This window comes from Lissotriton helveticus, chromosome 1_2 (assembly GCF_964261635.1).
Source record: "Lissotriton helveticus chromosome 1_2, aLisHel1.1, whole genome shotgun sequence".
NCBI lineage: Eukaryota > Metazoa > Chordata > Amphibia > Caudata > Salamandridae > Lissotriton > Lissotriton helveticus.
Window position 1 is genome coordinate 441,110,290 of NC_136058.1, and position 13,495 is coordinate 441,123,784.

The following is a 13,495-nucleotide window of genomic DNA, read 5'->3' on the forward strand; positions in this document are numbered from 1 at the left end:
GTGAGCAGGTAAACAATGCAGAGAAATGCAAAACTTAATTTGGAATGCTGTTTGAATATACACAGCCCTACCAAATATAAAGAATTACCCACAGAAACAGGGAGATTAGAAAAACGCTGTCCAGTTTAATTCTGGCAGTTTCAACATTTTGATATATTTAATGAAATAGAGACTGTCATTTCCAATTGACTAGAGGCGGCGGTTCCGTCAGCGGCCACCAGAGGGCGCTCCTCGCCTGCTCATGAAACCACTGAGCTGCACTTTAGGAGAAAGGGAGAAGGGTTTCCTCTTCCGGGTCAGCAGTGGCAGAGACAGCACCAGTAGCAGCGGTGACATCACTCCCAGACTCTCCTCGTGTGTGCAGCCTGCAGCAGATGAGGAAGGAGCCCTGTCTGTCTGTGCAGTTACCTTCATCTACAGACCCCCCCCCATACCCCAGATCTGCCCCCCCGAGCCCCCCACCCCAGGAGGAGGAGAGAGCCTGGACGCGTCTGCACAGGTCTTTGCTCAGGTAGGAGATTGTCAGCACCTTCTGCTGTGTTTGTAGAAATAAACTGAATAATCCTGGAGGGAATCTCTGCAGGAGCCGGGCTGAGCTGGGCCCTTCTATCCGGGGCCCCTGGGGGCTTCCCTTCCGGCCTGGGGTGTTTGTGGACATCATTGCCATTAAAGAGGGGATCTGTGCACTGCATCCTACTGCACTGTGAGGAATCTGTGTAGGTCTCTGCTCAGGCAGGAGATTGTCAGCACCTTCTATTGTGTTTGTAGAAATAGGCTGAATAATCTTGGAGGGAATCTCTGCAGGAGCCGGGCTGAGCTGGGCTCTTCTATCCAGGGCCCCTGGGGTTGAGCTGGGCTCTTCTGTCCGGGGACCTTGGGGGTGAGCTGGGCTCTTCTATCTGGAGCCCCTGGGGCTGAACTGGGCCCTTCTATCCGGGGGCCCCTGGGGGGGCTGAGCTGGGCTCTTCTATCCGGGGTACCTGGGGCTGAGCTGGGCTCCTCTATCCGGGGCCTCTGGGGCTGAGCTGGGCTCTTCTATCCGGGGGCTCCAGGGGTGAGCTGGGCTCTTCTATCTGGGGGGCCCCTGGGGCTGAGCTGGGCTCTTCTATCCGGGGGCCCCTGGGCTGAACTGGGCTCTTCTATCCGGGGGCCCGGAGGGGGGGGGCTGTGCTCTTCTATCAGGGAGCGCCTGGGGGGCTTTACTTCCAACTCTGGAGGTGTTTGTGGGCATCATTTGTGTTAAAAAGGGGATCTGTGTGCTGCATCTTACTGCACTATGAGTAATCTTTACACTCTGTACTGCATCTTTCTGCACTGTGAGTAATTTGTGCACTACACTGTATCTATCTTACTACACTGTAAGGTATCTTTGTCACTGCACTGCATCTTATGGAACTATGAAAAATCACTGCCAGGAGCTCGACTGAGCTGGGCTCATCTATCTTGCGACGTTTTGGGGAGAGGCGAGAGGGGGTGTTCCTTCTTGCCCTGGTGGTTTTTGTGGTCATCATTTTTTTAGGTCTCGCCTGTCAATGCGCATGCGCATTGAGCTTGCGAGACTATAGGGGCTTAAACAGACTTTAACCAACTTGCAAATCCGTGGCGATTCCTTGCAGTGCCTGTCAAATTTAAGCTCAATGCGCAAGCGCATTGACATTAAAAGCGCGTGCACATGAAAGCGACAAGGCTCCCTCCCACGGCTATCACCACCCCCAGCCGCCAGCACCTCCCCTCGCTCTCCCCGCACACAGCCAGGCTCGCATTTCTCCTCCCCCTCCCCAGCCGCCAGCACCTCCCCTCTCTCTCCCTGCACACAGCCATGCTCACATTTCTCCTCCCCCTCCCCAGCCGCCAGCACCTCCCCTCTCTCTCCCTGCAGTTTCACGGCCGTGTCTCGTCTTAAACCCGCAACTCCACGACTCCAAGCGCCACCGCCTCAGCCTGCACAACTCGAGATAACCGACTATTTAAAAAAAAAAAATCGCCAGCCTTCGCCATCTGTTCCCCAGCCCCCAGCCGCCATCACCTCCCCCCGTACACAGACAGGCTCGAATTTCTCCTCCCCCTCCCCAGCCGCCAGCACATCCCCTCTCTCTCCCTGCACAACCACTACCAACAGAGGGAGGGGGTGGGACCAGGCATCCCACCCCCTCCCTCTCCAGCACGCGCCGCGCTCTCCCTCTGTTGCCACACGCATTACACTTAGTAGGCAGACCACCCCCTCCTCCCTATGCTCGCTCGAGTTGCAGGCAGCCCATCTCCTCCCTCTCCATACTGAGTGGATTTCAGTGACGATTGTTTTATCACTCGGAGTTGTTTTGTTCAAATTTCCACTGAAATCTAAGCAAATCACCAGCTATGGACAGCTATGGACGCCAAAAACAAAAAAAAAACACCCATGTTCTATCTACACCAATCTTAATGGTGGCGCTTTACTAAATTACAACTTCGCTAAGTGTAGAACATACTCATAGCAGAACAAAAACAACACTATTCTGACCGATGGTGCCGCAAAATACATACAATGTTACAGACTCACAAAACAAACAGAACACTAACGGCAATCACTTATAATAACAAACAAATAATCACTGATGAAAGCAAATCCACTCATGTAATGGAAAATTGAGCACATAATGATTGCAAGAGGCAGGCAGCAGCAGGCCCATCACAATACTTTTGATTGAAAAAAATCCATCTGTTTCGAGAAAAACTAAATGATTTGCTGTGATACGGCGAGCAGCGCTGTGTGTTGAGAACATCCACAAAACATGAGCTCTCACTTACATTTTCGAAAGTAAACTTTGCAAAAACTGACCAAGCATTGACGTCCTCTATTGACTCTGTTACAAAAGCTGGGGATTTGATATGCATACAGGAGCAGACTGGAGGAACCAAATATCACTCCGGACAGCAAGTGCAATGCTTGACATATGAGTGCAGCCTTTATATGATTGTATTCGTAGCACTGTGGGGTCATTGACTGGAAGTATAAGCACCCACAATACAAGTCCAAAGCTACAACAACTCAGCATTAAAACAAAAAGCGTTTGCATTATTGCACTTGCTGCTGCCGTCATCCAGAGGCTGGAATCCACGCACAAGCCCTGGAGTAAGGCCCAGAGTTAGCGTATTCTCCATCATGTACAACCTTGAGATGTACCTCTTACAGTAGTTGAATGATACAGCAAGTCCACACGCACACGCACTCTCTCTCACCCACCCACGCACACGCACTCTCTCTCACCCGCACACGCACTCTCTCTCACACGCCCTCGTACACTCTCTCTCACGCCCACGCACACTCTCAAACGCCCACGCACACTCTCTCTCACACGCCCACGCACACTCTCTCTCACACGCCCACGCACACTCTCTCTCACATGCCCACAAACCACCACCACCCACACACCACAGCCGCCCATACACCACAGCCGCCCACACACCACAGCCGCCCACACACCACAGTTTGGGGTCCAGCATACGACTGTCAGGCATCCGCTTCAAAACATGTATGTTTGCTATAGACATGGGCAGGAAGAAAAGCAGATGAGGCAACAAGTACTATCAAAAAGGTTTTTATGGAAAGAAAGTGTGCAGCCAAAAAAAATCAAAACACCCATGTTCTATCTCCACCAATCTTAATGGTGGCGCTTTACTAAATTGCAACTTCGCTAAGTGTAGAACATAGACATAGCAGAACAAAAACAACACTATTCTGACCGATGGTGCCGCAAAATACATACACATACAACACTCACCCTCAAACTCTCAGCCTCACTCACCAACACCTATCATCACACACTCTCACACCCCCTTACCCTCACCCCCTCATCCTCACACACCCTCACAACACTCACCGTCACCCTCAATCACCCTCACACACCAGCACACACCCTCACACCCCCGGACCCTCACATCCACTCACACTCACACCGTCCAAGTCCACCCTTCAACTACACCCTATAACTACAATACCACCCTACAACTCTACCCTCCAACTACAACTCCACCCTCCAACTCCACACATAAATAGCGTTAGGCAACATTTATTTTAATAAGTAAAAATCGGATTACACACTTGTAGCTATTCAAATATAAAAACTTAATGCATCGCGAGGACAGTGCAGCAATTAATACACAAAAATGCAGAAAGAGATTGTAAAATAAATCATTTTTTTACCAAAAAACATAAATGCACAAAAAATAGGGAAACATCTGAATACACTGCAAATAATACAACAATTTAAAAGTGGGTAAAGCCATCTAATGGACACAAATTCACAACAGAAAGCACTTACTAAAGTAAGGGAAAATAAACCATTAAACAATGCCGGAAAAAAACCAAAACACAAACAAAGTGCGTAATCACAAAAGCACGAGACTTCACAGCCTAATTGCAATTCTTCCAAAACTACAATAAAGTATTCCACTCAAAGTAACCAAAAAAATTCTAAACAATTAATAAAGGTGGCTTCATACGTATACTTGACCATTAATTAACATACATAGTACTTTAAAGTCATTCAAATGGTATTGAAAACATAACATTTCTTTTTGATAAAAAATACAGGTTTTGAAAAGTATAAGCTTACACTCCATAAGTATTGCTTTAAAATGTTATAGTACTTACAAAAACATACATAAGGAATTGGTGCTCAAAAGCAGCAAAAACATGTAGGTTTCAAAATATACAGCAAATATAGCTTTTACGTACCAGTACAATAAATAGAAATATTTAAAGGTGGGCGAAATTCAGAAAGTATACGGAAAATAAAACAACAAAGAAAACATAAAAACAATTTAATTAACACCAAAACACAAGGAACAATTAAAAAAAAGTACCGTCTAAATAACACATTGTCAACTAAACAAATATAGCAACATGTAGAAAGAGTACATCCCAAAACTTTTTCTTTATAACATACATTACATAAAAGTAAGCAAAAATACATTAACTAAGGGAAATTAGAAACATTCCATAAAAGTACAATAGGTACATACACAAGCCAAGTACGATCGCAAAGTTAATTCTTTAAAAAACATTACTAAACATTACAAAACTTAATAAATATATATATAGTAAAGAAACACTAGGTAAACAACACAAAAAAATGATTAGATTGACAACTTACCTGTCAAACGACGCGGCTACAACGCGGGAAGCACGACGCGCCTTAGACATACGCCTGTTCCTGAAGATCTGGAAGTTTCCCAATTAACGTGACGCAATTGCAAGGCTACGTAAGAAAACGTTGCAATTTGATTGGACGGAATACACGTCAATCAAAATCCAAGGTAAATCGGCAAAATAAACTAGAACGCTAACCTAAATAACATAGGTAGCGTTATGGCACAGGGTAGCGTCCGCAATTTTTACGCAGGAACAAAAAAAAAAGGGAAAAGTAACTAATTCTAGGACTATGCAAAATTCCGTAATCAAAACGCACACACATACAAACTCACACTGCCACACACACACAAGCTCACAACAACACAACAACACACACACATACAACACACTTAGTCACCCCCACACACTCACCCTCATACCCTCACTCACCCTCACACAATTACCATCACACCCCATCTCTCACCATCACACCATCACCCTCACACCCCATCACCCTCACACCCCATCACCCTCACACCCCATCACCCTCACACCCCATCACCCTCACACACCACTCACCCTCACACACCACTCACCCTCACACACCATCAATCACTCACACAATAACCATCACACACAACCACTTACCCTCACCCAATTACCCTCACACACCATCACTCACCATCACCCCATCACCCTCACACCCCATCACCCTCACACCCCATCACCCTCACACACCTCACTCAATGCTACAGCACCACTCAACACCATAGCAACACTCAACGCAACAGAACCACTCAATGCCACAGCATCACTCAGCACCACAAAATCACTCAGCACCACAAAATGCCACAACACACCACAACGCCACTGCACCACTCAACGCCACAGCACCACTCAATGCACAGCATCCATCAACGGCAAAAAAAAAACAGCGTCACTCAACGTCACAGAAACAATCATCAGCATCAATAGTTCAAATATGTTTTGCCAATGTTACAAAAAATATTCAAAATGTCAAACTAGGGGCGTGGCTACGCGGGCGAAGATGGTGGACGCAGCTTGCTAAAGCTCCCACCGGCCCGTTCTTTATCCGTGCATTTATCCTTACTTCCTGACCCAAACTCGTCACCCGCACCACCGACAAGCAGAGCGGAAGGCAGGCGGAGCCGCCCGCAGTATCCTCAGGAGCTCCCGGACTGCTGGCGGAGCCGTGCTCGGCGGCGTCGGTCCGCGGCCTAGTCCCCGCAGGAGAAGCCGGGGCCTCGAGTTTGGCGCTCCCCGGCTGGGGGCTCTCCGCGCCGGCCCGTCCATATCCGCTTCCCCGGGGCTGGCGGAACTCCCCTTCCTGACGGAACACTGTGCAGCTGCGGGGACCCTCCGGTGGCGAGGGGGGTCTGCTCCGGCATCTGGGGAGGGCTGCAGGAGGACGCGGCCTACCTCGGGGCCGGGAGACCGGGACCTCGATTTTCGGAGGCCTCGGGGAGCACCAACGGTGGAGTGATTACCGGGGCTGGCCTGGGCCGGCGGATTGATCGACTGGCGACCTGACCCTGGGTGGCGGCGGCGCCGCGGAGCTGTGGATGGGTGCCTGCCGACCTCACTGAACTTGTGGACACTGGCTTGGAGGTCCTGTGAGGAGCGGTGGCCCATATCCTGGTCGGTAAGCCCAGACCTGGACTCTCGAGTGCCCGGGGGTTTGATGCTGGCATAGGTGGTGTCTGGGGCCCTCGTGGACGTGGCGATTGCGGCCGGCAGAGAGATACTCAGCTGCACTACTCTCTGGTGAGGCCCCCCCCCCTGGCCAATTCACGACCTGGCAGTGAGCTTGCTTGGGGCAGCCGACGAACTCCTTTGGTCCCCCCCTGGTGCTGTCCTTGCAGGAGGCAGAATTGGTACTGACGGAGCGTCGGAGGACTTAAGGGCCCTGTGGATTCGGAGCAGACCACTGGGGGACATACGGTTTGCCTGGCCGGGGGGGAGCTGGGGAGGCTGCCTAGCACCTGATTCACGCTGCCCGCCGGCGCTGCCCGGACCAGGTAGGGAGCCGCTGTATCTTCGGGGGCTGCGGGACCACGGACAGAACCACGTATTGGTGTGGGTGCCCGCCCCCTCTGTGGACCCTCTTGATCCTGTGCTTCACGGATCCACGCAATCATGACCAGGGGGGGTGGTGGCCCGGCCAAACAGGGGCCCATCGACAAGTTCACGGGGCCCAGTGGGGGCTCTGGAGCGCCCGGCGGTGGCGGAGGAACTGGGCCAGATAATGCGGCACTTATGGCGGCGATCACCCAGTCCAGAGATATGCTGGACGCGAAGATTGGGGCAGTAGGCGCAGACGTGACCCTGCTGCGACAAGATCTACGGAATGCTGTGGAGCGGATTACGGAAACGGAGTCGAGGATCTCGGTGGTGGAGGACGATGTGGGGACCCTCAAGCGCAAGATGGCGGCGATGGAACATATCCAAAAGAACCTCGCGTCTAGAGTGGAGGATGCTGAAGGTCGCGCACGTAGGAACAACCTACGCTTCGTTGGCTTTCCGGAGCGGTGCGAGAAGGACAATATGGAGCTGTTTCTGACCCAATGGCTGGAGAGCTGGCTCCCCACGGGGGCCCTTTCCACTTGCTTTGTGATTGAGCGTGCACATCGCGCCTTAACTCAGCGGCCGCCGGAGGGGGAACGACCCCGGGCGGTCATCGCCAGATTACTGAATTATCATGATCGGGATGTGGTTCTCCGTGAGGCAAGAGCCAGAGGCACCATCATGTACGAAAACCGGAAGATCATGATCTTTCCTGACTATACCAGGCTGGTGCAGCAGCAGCGTCGCTCCTTCCTGGACGCTAAGGCCAAGTTGCGAGGATTGAAGATTCAATATTCTCTGCTGTACCCGGCCCGCCTGCGGGTTGTCTATCAGTCCCGAACCCACTTTTTCGATACCCCGGAGGAGGTCTTCCAGTGGACTGACGAGTCGGTGCCGATCAGGCCACATGCTCAGCCAGGTCTGAATCCTGGTGCCCCGGGAGGCTCGACGCAGGATCGACAGGGCCAGCCGGCCCGACATGGCCGTCAGCGGAGATCCCGGTCGAGGAAGAGGTCTGCCTCTGCTGGTGCGACTCAAGATAAAGGGACTGCTGCATCCGACCAATCTGAAGATAACTCTTGAGTCCGTGGGTGTAATTCCACTGCTGCGGCTGCCTCGTGTGACGGGGGGACCCACGGTTGGGCTTCCTCCCTAGAAGTGTGGGCACTGACTTTTGTTGCTGGCTCTTGGTGAGGTTTCGTTGCAATTTGGGTGGTGGTGAAGGGGTTGGGAAGGGACTTACTAGGGCCTCCGACTGCCACGCGCAGTGGTTGTTGGCTGAGGGAGGGGTGGGTGTGGCTATTCTTAAGGGGTGTTGGGATCCATTGGTATGGTTAGCCTTGGGCCCTCTGTTTTGGACCCGGGGCGGCCCATGCCGCGACAGGTACTTCACTGTTTTCTGGAGTATGGGGATGGGGGGTGTTGGCAACAGGGGTTAGGGATAGGACATGTAGGCGCAGTGATGACTGGAAATGATAGATCTATTGGAGTAGTTTTTGTTGATGTTGGGAGGGTCTGGGTGGGGCGGGGGGGGTAATGCACGTGCTGATTAGGATTGGTCTGAAGACAATGCGAAGTGGGTGGAAGTGGCACAGGAGGCATGCGTATTGGACCTCGATTGACTATGGCTGATTTGACTCATGGACTCCCCGGCGAGTCCCTATGGATAATCACTTGGAATGTCAGGGGGAGGCTGGATGCCGTTAAAAGGGGGGCTGTTTTGCGTTGGGGGAAGAGGGAGGCGGCAGATGTTCTCTTGCTCCAGGAAACTCACATGTTGGGCACGAAAGTACTTAGCTTACAGAGATTTGGATACCATCAAGTCTTTCATGCTGGATTCACCAGGGGCTCTAGAGGGGTTGCTATTCTGGTGCACCGCAGGGTGGCCTACACTCATGAGAAGCAGTGGGTGGATCCTCAGGGCCGATATGTCTTTATTAAGGGGAAGGTGGGCACAGAACCGATGGTGTTTGGAAGTGTTTATGCCCCCCCCCACTGCAGTGGGCCCTGTCCGAGAAGTTGTTTAAGGTGTGGGAGGATATCCCGGAGTCCTTGGCGGTGATTGGAGGGGACTGGAATGAGGTGATGGATGTTTGTGTGGACCGTCAGAGGCGGCAGGGAGTGCTGGCGGCCCATTCCCCTAATTCCCCTACTCGATTACGGGCCACGGCTGAAGGTCTAGGTTGGGTGGATGTGTGGCGACATATGCATCCAGCTGTACGCGAGTACACATATGTTTCTGCGGTGCACGGCTCGTTCTCGAGATTAGATTATGTGTTTATTCCTGGAATATATCTGAGTAGGGTGCGAGAGGCTGCGATACATCCGAGGGGGCTCTCGGACCACTCTCCAGTGTCAGTCACGATAGAACTACTCACGACAAGACAACCCTTTCGGTGGAGGATGTCGTCGTGGCATCTACAGCAGCCCACTTATGTCCAACACCTACGAGAGGCTATCGCACACTACTGGCAGGAAAATCTGGTGGGTGATATAGATGTTAAGGTGGTATGGGAGGCCATGAAACCTACTATACGGGGGGTGGATATTGCATGGTGTGCCGAGGCCCGCCGTAGACGACGGGAATCGGCCACTGTAGCTGCCAAACTCGTCGAAGACCTAGAACGTCGGAGTAGGGGAGGGGGTGATGAGGTGGCGATACGGTTGCTCCTCCAGGCACAACAGTCATACGCCTCTATCTTGATTGACGAGGCTAAACTGGCGTGGCTGGCCACGCGGAGCAGAATATATCAATGGGGGGACAAGTCCAGTACCATGCTCCATAGGCTGTGTCAGCGCCGTCTCCAACCGGTTACGTTGCCGGGCCTCACTGCCGACGACGGAGTGACGATTACGGACCCAGCTGTGCTTGCGGCGAGTTTTGCGGATTATTTCCAGTCCCAATATGCCCCTCATGATAGTCTCCACGCGGACGAAGTAGCTAAATTCATTGACGACTTACCGCCCCGGGCAGTGTCTGACGAGGCCAGGAAGACACTTGATGCTCCCCTCACGGCCGAGGAACTTGGGGAGGCGCTGGGCCAGCTTAATGTAGGGAAGGCACCGGGTCCCAATGGCTACCCTTGTGAGTTTTTTAAGAAATTCCAGCTCCTCCTGGGATCCCACTATCGGAACACTCTGGAGATCGCACGAGAGCGGGGCAGACTGCCTCCGGACTGGCGACATGCCGAGATCGTGGTCTTCCAGAAACCTGGCAAACCCCCCGACAGACACGACTCGTATCGCCCTATCTCACTGCTTAATGTGGAAGCCAAAATACTAGCAAAGGCACTAGCGAACCGCTTACTCCCACATATGGTGGAACTGGTCCATCCGGACCAGGCAGGTTTCATGCCACAACGTGCGACACGTCACAACATTCGACGGGCACAGGCGGCGGTTGACGCGATGGGGTCGCTTGGGGACAGAGCGGCATTGCTCTTAGCAGACATCCATAAGGCTTTTGACTCTGTTAGCTGGACGTACCTTTTTGCTCTTCTGTCCCGCCTCAACCTGGGCCCAGTGTATCTGTCCTATATTTCGTTGCTTTATACTGATATCACGGCGTCTGTCAGGGTTGCTGGGGCCATTTCGGAGGTATTCTCCATTGGACGGGGGACCCGTCAAGGATGCCCCTTGTCCCCGTACCTATTTGCATTGGCCATGGAGCCTCTAGCTTCCTGGGTGCGCATAGATGCTCAGCTCCGGGGCTTTGTCTGGTCTGAGACCCTTTTCGACAGGATTGCCTTGTATGCGGACGACGTCCTCTTTTTTCTCACAGATCTGCGACGCTCGGGGCCCCGAGTGTTAGAAATCATGCGCATATTCGGAGAGGTCTCGGGTCTCTGCTTAAACTTGGGCAAATCCACCCTTTGGGTGCTGGGAGGCGCGGCGGAGATAGATCCCTGGGCGATGGACTTGCAGCATGCTACGGACGGTCTGAAATATTTAGGGGTGTTCCTTTCCGAATCCACCCAAGTCACGTGGGAGCGCAATATTGTGCCCGTGTGGGATAAAGTTCAAGAAGATGTCAAGACTTGGTCCCGGATGCCCCTCACCATCTTTGGTAGGTCAGCGATATTTAAGATGGTAGCTCTCCCACGTCTTTTGTACCAATTACAGAATTACCCTCATCCTATTCCTCCCCGGTGGTTTCGGCAGGCTAATTCCGCCCTGAGACACTTTCTGTGGGCTGGTGGCGCGGCTCGTGTAGCACTAAAGACTTGTTTCCTTTCCACATATTGTGGTGGATTGGCCACCCCCGATCTGTTATCTTATTATCAGGCCTCGCAACTGCTCGTCCTCAATGAGTGGTGGTATGGCGACAGGGGGGATCCGACGTATGCCCTGGAGCACTACTTGATGGGGGATCATACGTTACACACGATTCTCTACTCGGCCCGACTGCGGCGGGGGCTGCCGTCCGTTGCGAAGGTGGTCTTTGCGGTGTGGCGCCAGGCCTTACGACGAATGGGTTGGTGGGGTAAACTGACAGCTGAGACACCGCTATGGCACAATGGACGCCTTCCCGAACTGATGACACTCTCCGGGTTTGATGGCTGGGACGCCATAGGTATATCAATGTTGGGACATGTTATGTCAGGTACTACCCTTAAGTCCTTTCAGGAGCTCAGCACTGAGTTCAGTATGCCCCAAACTCAGTTCTTTCGTTACTTACAATTCCGGCATGCACTTACACCAAGCATAGCGGATCTAGACTCACTCCCGGAGTTTAGCCCCATTGAGGCGAAGGTGTTCATGGGAGACCTTGGTACTAAAAAGATCTCTCGCATCTACCAGTCGATGGTGACCCACTGCTCTTCCACCCTGCTCCCTCTGAAAGCGGCCTGGGAGGTTGACGTTGGTCCCCTGGATGAGGATGACTGGAGGGAGGCCTTGGAGTCCCCACGCGGAACTGCGGTAGCGATGCGGCTTCGCCTGATCCAATTCAAATATCTCCATCGATCTTATTATACCCGGGAGCGGCTCTGGAGAGCGGGACTGATTAGCTCCTCGGACTGTCTGCGGTGCGGAGCGGCTGTGGGTACGCTGATACATACTGTGTGGTCATGCCCTCGACTGATTGGATTCTGGAGGGGTGTATGGGATTGCATGTCTGAGGTTTTGGGTTGGGATCTCCCACGCACTCACCGTCTGGGTTTACTCCACGTACTCAAGGGTTGGTGGGAACGTATATAAGCGCCACTTATTGCTGCTGGGACTGGTGGTGGCCAAGAGAGACCTGGCCAGAGCGTGGAAGGGAGTCCGCGCCCCCCCCTGAGTGCATGGAAGGCTGCCTTGGACTATTATATGGGACTGGAGCGGCCTGTTTTTGAAGCGAGGGGCTGCCCCCGTAAGCATTTTAAGATCTGGAAGAGATGGGCGGAGTATAGGGGGTTGCCGCTTGATGCCCCTGCAGCAAATGAGGAGGAGTTATAGACAAAGGTTCCGAGGAGGCCTCGTTACTGTGTCACACCTCATGAATATTGAAAACTGTATTTCCTTTGACACGTGCATGGGTTAGGGAGGGATAAGGGGTGGGTAGTGGGGTAGTTGGGCGTTTGGGGATGTTGGGTGGGGTAGGGATGTAGGGAAGGGTGGTCTATTTTGTTTTATTCTTATTTTCCTTGACATCACAATGGCAAACGTACAATGTGTTATAATGTTTGGTGGCACTCTCCTGATTGTGGGGAACCACAGCTATTGCTCTGCCTCCCTTCCATTGCATAATAAAAATTTTGTTGTGAAAAAAAAAAATGTCAAACTAAATCTTAAAAATGCACTTCTGTTCTTGGATTTTCGCCACAATAAAATAAACAAAATTTTCACTAAATATATTTAATAAAGTTTAAGCTAATAGCAATATAAAATAACATGCATTTTTTTTACGTATTAATTATTTAAAAAAATTAAAAACCATTGATTTTTTTTATATCAATACATAAAAGTCACGTGCATACTAAACATGTTGCTTTACAAATGCTAGAGGTGTCACATTTACAAAAATTATAACTATTGCCTTTGTAAAGAAGAAAGCTATTAATTTAGCTATTTACAAAAAAAAATACATAAAAAAATAAAAAAAAATAAAAAACTATAGCTCTAACTTTCCTACTGCGAGACCTAGTGCATTTCCAATGCTTGTTTAAGGAGGAGTCTATGCACACTGCACTGCATCTTGAGGAAAGCTGATGTGCACACACTGCACTGCTTTTTATAACACTGTGAGTGGTATTTAAAATAAAAGAGGAAATCTGTGCCTCCTCTGCCTTTTACTATTCTGTGAAGGATGCTTAG

General features: G+C 51.3%; 1 protein-coding gene across 1 annotated transcript in view; it reads left to right on the forward strand.

The window, feature by feature from the left end:
* The first annotated feature begins 354 nt into the window (after positions 1-354).
* The window catches only part of LOC144807683 (uncharacterized), a 155,962-nt gene continuing 142,821 nt past the window's right edge, over positions 355-13,495 (forward strand). The window contains exon 1 of the mRNA XM_078673322.1: positions 355-511. The gene's annotated coding sequence lies outside the window, so the exon portion shown is untranslated. The remainder of the gene's footprint in view (positions 512-13,495) is intronic.